Here is a 10,858-nt window from a genome sequence, read left to right as displayed (position 1 = left end):
GGGACATAACTCGATACATAATTCAGACATTTGAAAACAATGCAACGAAATCAGTTACATCTTTGCTAAGATTAAACGAAAACTAACTATTTAACACATTTGCTTGATTCTTTGTTTTCCTAAAACAACGTGCCAATTTGTTAAGTTGCTCTTAACTGATAATCGATCTCATCAAATGATTTTTAAGTAATTTAATTTGATTTTCTTTTAATGGCTTACATGGACACTCATGTTTGTATTAATCCTTGAAGAATAACTAATGTTGTTGCAGATCATATAGATCAATGAGTGGTTTAATTCTCTATCACGATGATGATTAGGCTTAAATATACATTATGTATTACGTGCTTGATTATATTTGTATTTCTTTGTTTAACAGTGATTTCCACAACTGCCACGCCTACGCAAACAACGGTTCCTTCCTCAACTACAACACCTATATGCCCGAAGCAAAATATGATGAATGCTACCGATTATTTTCCAACGATTCCAATCACCATATCGACCACAGAGAAAGGTGGCACAACGACTGAAGAGAGCATTGACATCACTCNATCGAAATACCGGTACCAGCTATGTCACCTGTCGGTTCGACGACGCCTGTGTCACCTGTCAGTAAGGTGCCATCAATATTTTCCAGGATAGCGATTGCTTTTGAAGGGAGCGCCCAGCCAACTGATGTTATCATGAAAGTCAATGAACCTGGTGAAGAAAACCCGTCAAAACAAGTGGTACGTAACCTATTAAAATGTTATTCATACGAAAGAACAGAAGTTAGTATATTTCAGAAAATTTAAAAGCATTGGCTATGTTTCTAAAATACAGTCATAAGCTTACAAGAAAGAGAGAAAAAGACACTCTTAAATTTCAACATATATACATACTATTTCTAATGTCCGTTGCCTTTTATCTTCGTATAAAATAGAGGACTTATCAAAATATACACTATTCTTACGTTATCAGACGGTGGAAAAGACAAAGAGTGGAACTGGGCCGAACCAAGTTTCATTCTGGTCGTCGACAGAAACAGTAAGCGACGTTGTCATTATAGTAATTGAGATACAACTTCCACTGCTAGAGACACCATATGGAACCACAACCACTAGTACAAGGTCTTTAGAGGTTAACTTAGACTTGGAGCTTTGCATCAAGCCAGGTACGTACATATCAGTAGGAGCACTATGAAAATATATGTTTTGAAGTCAGTCGGAATCAGTGCAAAATATATATGTATTCTCTGTAATGTTCATTATAGAAAATGAGGTCAGCTAATTCAGAAATGCCATTGCAAGTCGGATATTTAACACTAGTAGCTTCTCGTGAAAAAATAAAAAAGTGTCCCGTTGCAGCAGACAGGTACACAAATCATAAAGGCCTTCAAGCCATAGCATGCACACGTCTGACCCAATGTTACTGTTTTGGTATCACAATAAACTAGTTGTATCATTTGCTTATAGGAATATTCATTTTTATCTCTGGAAGAGATTGACACTTGTAATGCATGTCTTCAATACTTGTTATAACCAATGCACAAAATTATAGAACTTTGTAAAAACATATCACCATTTCGAAAAGTAAAAGTGACGTTACGAACATTTTTTTCCATTTGCCATTCCTCTGGATGTCAACATACAGTCTACAGATGATGCAAAGTCATTCTAAAATACCACAATACATTTAGTTGCAACTGAACCAGCATCACATGAAAATGAGAGTGTGAGTTGTAGGTTTTATTTTGCGATAGTAAATCTCCGTTAAAATAATATCATTTGAATTCACAGAAACGACAACATCTGCCACAACCGAAGTACCTACGACAACGACGTCAGGTATAAGTTATGTTTTCGGATATAATATATACTTCAGGGATATGCTCTATCAGTATATCTTTATAATAAAATTGCTTATAAACTGTTTTTTTGGTTGATTAAAGTTTACAAATCAATGATGATCTATTCGTAAGAAAATTTCAAATATTTGTTTTTCACAAATTGAAATGAACTCAAATTTTCGAATAGAACATGCAGGTTAGCAAAATAAGCTCCTGTGAATTATAAAATGTCTTTCGTTGTTGTGATTGTCATGATGTTATTGAACATTTAGACACATTTGGTAGAAAATAGTAAACGACGCTATCTTGATTCTATAACATTCAGTATTGATCTTTCAAATAGTGTGATGCTCAGAAATTCTGAAGATTGCCAGCAGGCTAAACGTTGAGACTTTGTGAATAAATAGAACCCAGGCATATACACAGTGATCGTCATTTTAACAGGATCGAACTATATGCCTACGTGATCGTTGAAATTGACGGTAATTTGATATTTTATGACGTCGTGAGGTTTTATAAACCCCATCATTCACGTTTGAATAAAAGATGGATGAGGTATAAATATTTGTTTTACGAAGCTCACTCGATATGTGATGGAGTACTTATTACCTTTGCATCGAAGTCTGCAGAATGATTTTTTTAGTGAATCGTAACAAATTACTTTCTGTTAAAGCGTTCACCTCTAGTACAAGATCAACGCCTGGATCTACAACTGGAGCTACAACTATGCCGATTCCATCAACCACTAAAACAACGCTAACAAGCACAGGTATTAGTATTATGTATTCACATACATAATCACAAACTTTCTTCTAAAATGTTTCTTTGCAGATCAGTTATGCACCAAGGCCTGATTTCGCATCCATTCGACTTTATTAAAACTAAATAATAATAATTATCTGAAATGCGAGGTATCTTTGGATATTTTCTATTATGCAAATCTGCCAATAATGGCAATATATATGCTCAAATCGTTCCTTGGTGGAGTACTCGTGTCACATTAATATTTCGATGTTTGTGATATTCTTTATTATTCTAAAGCAAGGCAGTATTTAAGGAGAAGTCACACGATTTCACAAGCATGACTAAAAATGCGGTGTAAGCATTGTCTACGAATCTATTGATTTTATGGCAATAACCAAGATAAAATGACCTACACGATTAAGGGCAAACGTCCAGGTAAGTTTTCGCATGTAAGTTTGAAAAGATATGAAACTGTCTTTCATGGCAATATGTTATACTTTGATAAGACAATCAGCTACATGCACACATACAAAACCTTTCGTCTCACTTTTATTGCTTGTATGTATGCACTGTTTTGCATTGCCTGGTATTTCTATTAGGCTAGACAGTTATTTAGGGGAAATCCCGCAGTTACACAGGCATGGCTTAAGTGTGATGTATGCATTATCTACTCACCTATTGTTGATGTGACAACATCCAGCGCCAAATGACTTCAATGCGAAGACGTACACGTGAGTATGTAGGTATGAAAATATATGAAATTATTTTATGTGATTAAAAGATCGCTTTTTAAGGAAACGTTAACAAACACGAATTTTATTCTACAGCATACTTAATCACATTAATTTGGGCATGTTTTTGATGTCTGTATAACGTTATATTTTTTAATGACTCGTTTGACTTGAGGAAGACCGTAATTTAGGGGAAGTCTTACAGTCCAACAGCCATGAAAGCAACTGTGACGTCAATGTTAGTTTGCGTCGTGTAAGTATGAAAATAGATGTTTCACATGACAGTTAATTATCGACACGATTTACTCTTTATTTTTTTTGAAATTGACCAGTACTCGTATATTTTTGAAATTCATGAATAAGAGGTTTTCTGCAACTCTCCATCTGTTTCAACAGTAGATAAGACCAGTTTGAAGTTTCCGCCCATTAGTATTGCTAATGAGTTATTGAGGGAAGAAAATAAACTCTATTGTGCAGTGTAATTTCATTTCGTCATACTGTGTCAATTACCTTATTTTTGAAGGTGAAACCCCATGTACGTCTTCTTATGATTTCATAAGAAAATCAACAATATCACCTTTTACAAGAAACAGTTTTTACATTCAGAACAGGTAAGAAGATTTTATGGATACAGATGTTCGGTTACAATGATAACTTACCATAATGAGGCAGTTCGGGGAATGTCAGCACAAGGTGATTACATCTTATACTTTTATTATATTGAAGTTCTTACAATGATACGTGTTCATAGACAGCATCTGTTCCACATAAATGAAATACGCCGAAATGTAAGCCTTATGTTTTTCAAATTCGCAAAGTCTTTTGTCAAAGATTAACAACATTTTCACCTTTAATTACTTGGACATTCCTGCTTTTTGGTGTTAAATAGCAAGGATCCATCTCGATAACTAGAAAAGTAAATTTAGGAAGTTGTATTTTTTTTTTTATATATCTATACAAACATTGTGTCACCTTACCCATTAGGTTGTTACGTAAGATGTGAAAAAGCGTAATTATGGCGTTTGTTGTGTGTCTGTAGAAAGGTGTTAATCAACATTTTATAAAGAAACAATAAATACCACAAAGAAGCATTACAGTTTTATGATCGCACAACGATCCAAAATTATCGATCGCAACCGTTGTTCAATAAAACGCGAACATATGTGTGAATAGTTAAGATCGGTCGATCGATGTTCTAGAATTAAAACAACCCAGAATGACTCCAGTGAAATCTGGTTAATCGAATTCGTATTTAATGTCCGATTTGTGTATTTTGCACTTGTTATACTTATACATGTAACACATTATTACAATGGCTGTAGACTTGTCTATAATGTGGTTATACACTTGTGGTCAGGTACAGCACTTTACACCTACATAGTGAATTAAAAAAGCTGATTATAATTGCTTAATAATTTGACGGTTATCAATTCACAACTGAACCTTACCTGTGCTAATTGTGTTTGTTATGCGTTGAGGGGAAAATGCACACCTCTTTCACGATTGCCTAGTGATTTAAACAATGTGCTAGTTCATCGGTAATAACAGATAACGGGTAACATGTTAGGCGGAGGGAAAGTTATAAGTTTAATACAAAATCGCATTTATTCACATACCAGTCATTTATTTATATATCAACCAATGATACGTATTGAACAAATATACGATAGCTATCTCACAGATGTGCTCACTCTATAATTGCACAGATTTTCATCAGGCACACATGGTGTGCACACCGTGCATACTTCGTGCACTTACCGTACACAAACAATGCGTACATCGTTCGCACATCGCCCAACGTGTAAGGTTGTGCGATCCCAAAACATTAACAGCCAAAATTCGTTTTTTACGGAAATTTACGTCTTTTCAAAATCGAATCGTTTGGTACTAGATATTTTGGATTATATTATCATGATCTTTACATTAAATTGAAGGTAATGCAATCTCGCAAAAGTATTTTTTTTCAATTATGTTGAGTGCTTATTATTGTTAGAAAGTGATGGCGTCAATACGATCACAAGTTGCTTATGGATTTCACACGGTCCTACGAAAATCTGGGCTAGCTAACGTGACACCAAGTATTACCTGATGTAAAAACAACGAATACACAGAGGTATGTATCTGAATTGCACTTGTTGATATTGAGTAAAATATATACTATTGAAATAAGTCTGGATATCCTTCCTTGACTTTTGACTGTAATAAATACTATCCCCGTTTATTGCCTTGTTTTGAAATGTTATATTATTTATTAAGTCAGATAGGCGATTATTGATAATGATCGCAAACATATCGAGGTGCGAATATTTAATTATAGGTTACACATGTATAGAATGTTTAGATTACAGAACCAAAGCTCACGCGAAAAATTGCAATCAGTTTACAGAATCTTTAATGCAAATATCCACTTTAACAGTTTTTCACAAAGACTTCATTTTCAACACAACTTATAATCTAATTACATAATTTTCCGTTATCCATTAAGACAAACGCAAATTGACGATAATCGGTTTTTCCTCTGACTGGAAGCTGATTGGCACTGATTTTTCAATCAACACAAACATCATAAGGTATTTATTTTGCTTTACTGTTTTTGATATTGATTCGACAGCTTGCCAAATACCTTTTTCTTTTAAGTAGAGTAGTTTAATTTTCCTGCAAATAATACCTGTGCAAAAATTATAATTCCTGTCAAATATGAAATATTTTTGATTATAGGTCAGTATATCTTCAAACAGTAGATAATGTCATCTGGCTTTAGTGTCTCACTCACATCAATTAAATAAAAGAGAGGGCAGAGAGTATGACAAACAAATAAAATAAGTGAAATATTTCATTCATACGATATACTTTCTTTCTGAAATATGTTTGGATACATTTTTATCTGTGTACATTTATCAAAAGATCGTATGTCTTTTAATTATACAATTATACAATTCGTTATTTTGTTCAGATTATGTCTTATGGTTATACTTAAAAAACGATAAAAATATAATAATGTATGCTTTTTTCAGGTAAACAACCCACTCCGAAACGCTCGCAAACCAATAAAGACGATGGAAAATATATTTACTTTCAAATATGCGGAATTTAATTTAATATAAATCTGTTACTACCAACGTAAAAGCAATCATAGTTAAACAAATGGCATTGGAAAATGAAACAAACAATATTCTAGTAATACGACATGTTTTCACGGTGGAAATGAGCATTCGCCAACCCAGTTGCTATGCGAGCCTATCAAATACCTTTATCTACAGGATCGGTGGAACAAATCTTTGGAGTACTAGGGCGGTTGATTGACTGTATTGTGCTTATTGATTCAAATTTTTAAATCTGGTCTTGAACAAAACAACTCTACATCAGGATATGACCTAAACTGCAAGCTTGTACCACCTAACTACATATGCAATAACATGTAGAGAAATGTGATCAAACCTACGATTAACCTAAAGGGTTTCTCAACAAAACGTTCTACATGATACTCTGTTACATGAAATTTTGTGTTTTTGTAAAAGATAAGAAGGGTGCTATAAAACGAGTAGAACAGCACCAATGTGTTTGTATGAATTAGCCTTAATCAGAAAAGAAAATTGCAGTCCTCGATAGCGTTCATTCATTTAGATTCTTCAGGAGTAATAACTAACCACTGACCACTATCAGTGGTGAAAGCGTGCGGAGACTACAATGTTCTGTTTCTAAGTGTTTATTGTTTATGTGTGTGTGTGTGTGTGTGTGTGTGTGTGTTGTGTGTGTGTGTNGTTCGTGTGCCTCTTTTCCCACTGCCTGCCTCAAGGTCATCAACATTGCCACTATAATTGATGATCGGCTAATGTTTTCACAACCCTTGGAAACGTTAAGGATCATCAACAATATTTGCTGAGTTGATAATATTCTAGGTCTAGATACAAAAATAAAATGATGAATTATAGAATTTTCACTCGCCTGGAGGTATGCTTTTGATATCTCAAACCGGAGATTTCTTGAGCCGCTTAAATTATGCTTTTTGAGTGCCTGCACAAGAAACTGAATGTTGAGAATCTTATCGTTACCTTTATGAGGGTGATTGTTTTTTTTCTCTTACGCTGCTAGTTCTGTTTTATATGCAATATTGACGTTACATGGCCAATTCATTGTGATGTTAATGGATACATTGTTGATGCAACGTCAATTCGTATTTTAGCTTATATATGTGTATTGGCGTATGATGGCCTTCATTTGTTATTGTGTTTATTAACTGGATCACGATAAGTTTCATTTAACCGTATTTTTTTACCTGAACTTATTCATGTCTCGGCAATTAACATTTAATCAAACGTGCTAAAAAAAAGAAATCGATTTTGTGAAGAAGTAGACTTTTGCTTACTTTATTAAATTCGGCACAATTAAATCTTGATGGTTACATAACCTGAAATGCCAACTTGTTTTGTAAATAAATCCCAGCAAGTCAACAAGCTACAAATCAACAGCGACACATACCCCTCACCACATTCACATACAATACAGTATATCGATTCGATATGATTTTTTTTTACAGAATAAGTTGTCAATTCAGGTTGTGCGAAACAATTGTGTTTGATTGTGCCTTTAAAAAGTGAAGTCAGAATAATTTGGGTATTTCTTTGTCAAGAAATTGATTTATTTATGTTGAAATTTTGAATCAATTATCAACGAAACAATAAAAAAAATGTTAAGACTACTATCTAAAAATCAACAGGTTCATATGTAAATCACATTGACTTATAAAGACTTTTGTGGATGTCTATAAACACGAAAGAACAGGAGTGAAAAAAATGTATGAAAATTTGTACTGGATGAATGATGTGTCATATGGAACACTAAATGTCGAAATAATCTGAAATGAACAATACCGGTATGTGATTCGGGAAAATTATCCCAGGTCATAATTTTTTTTCGATGTCAAATACGTATAAAAATGTATGTGTATGAGCGTGTGAGGGAATGTTAGTATATTTCATGTGCGTAAGAAGATAGGAACAGTTATTTATAGAATCCATCAACACCACCCCCTCCTCTGAATGAAGGACAGTAAAATCTCCCTCCGAGTTTTTTTTCTCAGGTTGCTATTCATGATGTTTGTCGAGTGTTTGGCAACATAAGACTCTTTTCCCGAGGTTTGAGATCCCAAATTTCACCCTTAGGGGGTGAATGGTCTTTTTCTCATACCATGTTTTTTCTGTTGTACATGTACTATTGACGTTACAGGGTCAATGTATTGTTCACGTGGCAGAAATAATGTATTACCTGTAACTCAACGAGATCGGTTCATCTCATTTGACGGCTAACATTTTGTAACATAATACCAAACGAGGTAGAAACCAAGGTTTGCATGTTACAGTATTTTAACCCAAGAATGAGGTAACCCGATCTCGCTCAGTTACAGGTGACTTATTTATCAACGCAGATTGTTAATATTGAGCGTTAGCGCGATGACGATTATTAATGCATTGTTCATTTGACGTCAATTTATTCTTGACATTATGTCAATTGTTATAACTTGGGAATCCCCTTGTCTCAACTCGACGTTGAGACAAGGATATCACCCAGGGAGAAGTGTGAATACATCTGTCTAGGGAAAGAGTGAAAATTATAATTGATAATCAAAATTACGTTTGTCATATTGCTTTCAAAATATAGTTATGTTGTCCATTTTATTCAAAGAAACTCTAAATGTTTTTGGCGTATAATGGCCTTCATTTGTTAATAAGTCTTTATGATTGATTATGATAAGGTACATTTAACAAAATATGTTTGCCTTTATTAACCCATTTATGACTCGGCTATTTATACCAAATTCAACGTGCCAACAAAAATAAATCGATTTTGTTTTGAAGAAGTAGACTATGCTAATTTTATTTCAATACAGCACTATTACATCCTGATGTTTTCATAACCTGAAATGCCAACTTGTTTTGTAAATAAATCCCAGAAAGTCATCAAGCTACAAATCAACGACGACACATACCCCTCAACACATACACATACAATATATTGACTCGATAGGACTATTACAGAATCAGTTGGCAATTCAGGTTGTGCGAAACAAGTCTTTTTGATTGCGCCTTTTAAAACTGAAGTCAGCATTATTTTGGTCTTTCTTTGTTAAGAAATTGATTTATTTATGTTGAAACCTGAAAGCAAATATCATTAACGACAAAAAACTTAGACAGACTATATAAAGGTGAACAAGTTCATATCTAAATTATATAGAATCACCGTAAAAACACCGTACAAGCGTAATCAATCATATGACGTTGCAGATAGGTGGTCATTGACACATATTCTCATATTTAACACAGTTAATGTTAAACTTTAAACAACCTTTGTGTCTCATGAATTTTGATGAATCGTTTTTTTTATAAAGCATGATAATTGTTTAATTAAACAGATTGATTGACTGTTAATAATGTCTTTGTTTTGTTTTACTAGTTAATGTCTTGTTGTGAAACTGTGCAATACAATCACTAATAAAATCTATTACCTGTAACTGATCGAGATCGGGTTATCTTAGTTGATGGCTAATATCATGAAACATAATTCCAACCGCGGCGTAAAATATAAAATCTCTAGTTCGTTTTAATAGAATTCTAGTATTTTAAAGAACACTAAAGAATATATATATTTTCCCACTAAGCGTACTATTAGGTTACGTTCACGCGCTGAAATATAACGTACATGCTCGGAATATTACGTTGAATCGTGTTTTACTTAGTTGGTTGTAGCGCTGTGAAATGCAAAGGCTCCCTCTGTAGATATACAACTGAATGTCAGTATAACGCATGGTATTATGGCTTCTTATTAAGTCTCTCCTTTCAAATTTGGTGTTGATTTAAATTCATTTGTTACTTATATAATTAAAAGAGGATATTGAATGGGTTCCATTTAACACCAAGCATGGCATTTTACCAATATTTTTCACCATTGCAAAATATCTGTATATTAAAACTACAACAAGAAAAATATTACTTCAGCAAAAGCGCTATCAAAGCTGTAATAGCGTAATTTTCGACACCATTTGCTAATGACTTCCCGCTTGACAGACAGGAAGTGCGCAAATTTGAGTGGGCACTTCAACATAATTCTACATGCACTATTTGTGTATCAATTTGTAAGATTTGCTATCATTAAATGTATGAACAACTTTTTTCTAACGCGAGTCTATCATTATCTGGAAAGAAAATTTGCTGCTTTTAATTTAGTAGATAGAAAGTGCTGTTCTGATTGGACAATGCCAAAAGTGACCTTTTTTATCCTCACTTTGTCACAATGTGAAAGATATCGGTTTTATCCAATTGATATCAACGGCATATTGCGCTCTGAAAATGTGAATATAAACAAAGGCAATATGTCGTTATTTGAACTTCAACGTCGACCTGTCTCCCCTTTTAAGTCGTATTCTACTTACAGTTGTTAGGGACTTTTATAGTTGTTAAGACAAGAATATGACCATACATAATTATTGAGACACTTTAAAACGGTTTACTATGATGGAACCTAACCATACCGCTAGACGAGATTTGAAAGGTTCTGT

General features: G+C 33.7%; 1 long non-coding RNA gene across 2 annotated transcripts; it reads left to right on the top strand.

Moving 5' to 3' along the window:
* Positions 1-560: 560 nt before the first annotated feature.
* On the top strand, positions 561-9,722 carry LOC110457064. Of its 2 annotated transcripts, XR_002463658.1 has the most exons (8): positions 561-731; positions 964-1,156; positions 1,782-1,829; positions 2,505-3,559; positions 3,913-3,999; positions 5,304-5,419; positions 5,792-5,876; positions 6,321-9,722. It is a non-coding gene; the product is annotated as an uncharacterized LOC110457064 (long non-coding RNA). The 2 variants fall into 2 exon arrangements; XR_002463659.1 differs by lacking the exons at positions 5,304-5,419; positions 5,792-5,876.
* The last annotated feature ends 1,136 nt before the right edge of the window (positions 9,723-10,858 follow it).

Source organism: Mizuhopecten yessoensis, unplaced genomic scaffold (genome assembly GCF_002113885.1).
Source record: "Mizuhopecten yessoensis strain PY_sf001 unplaced genomic scaffold, ASM211388v2 scaffold9023, whole genome shotgun sequence".
Taxonomy (NCBI): domain Eukaryota; kingdom Metazoa; phylum Mollusca; class Bivalvia; order Pectinida; family Pectinidae; genus Mizuhopecten; species Mizuhopecten yessoensis.
The sequence above is the reverse complement of the archived record's forward strand: the minus strand, read 5'-3'. Positions and strand labels throughout refer to the sequence as shown.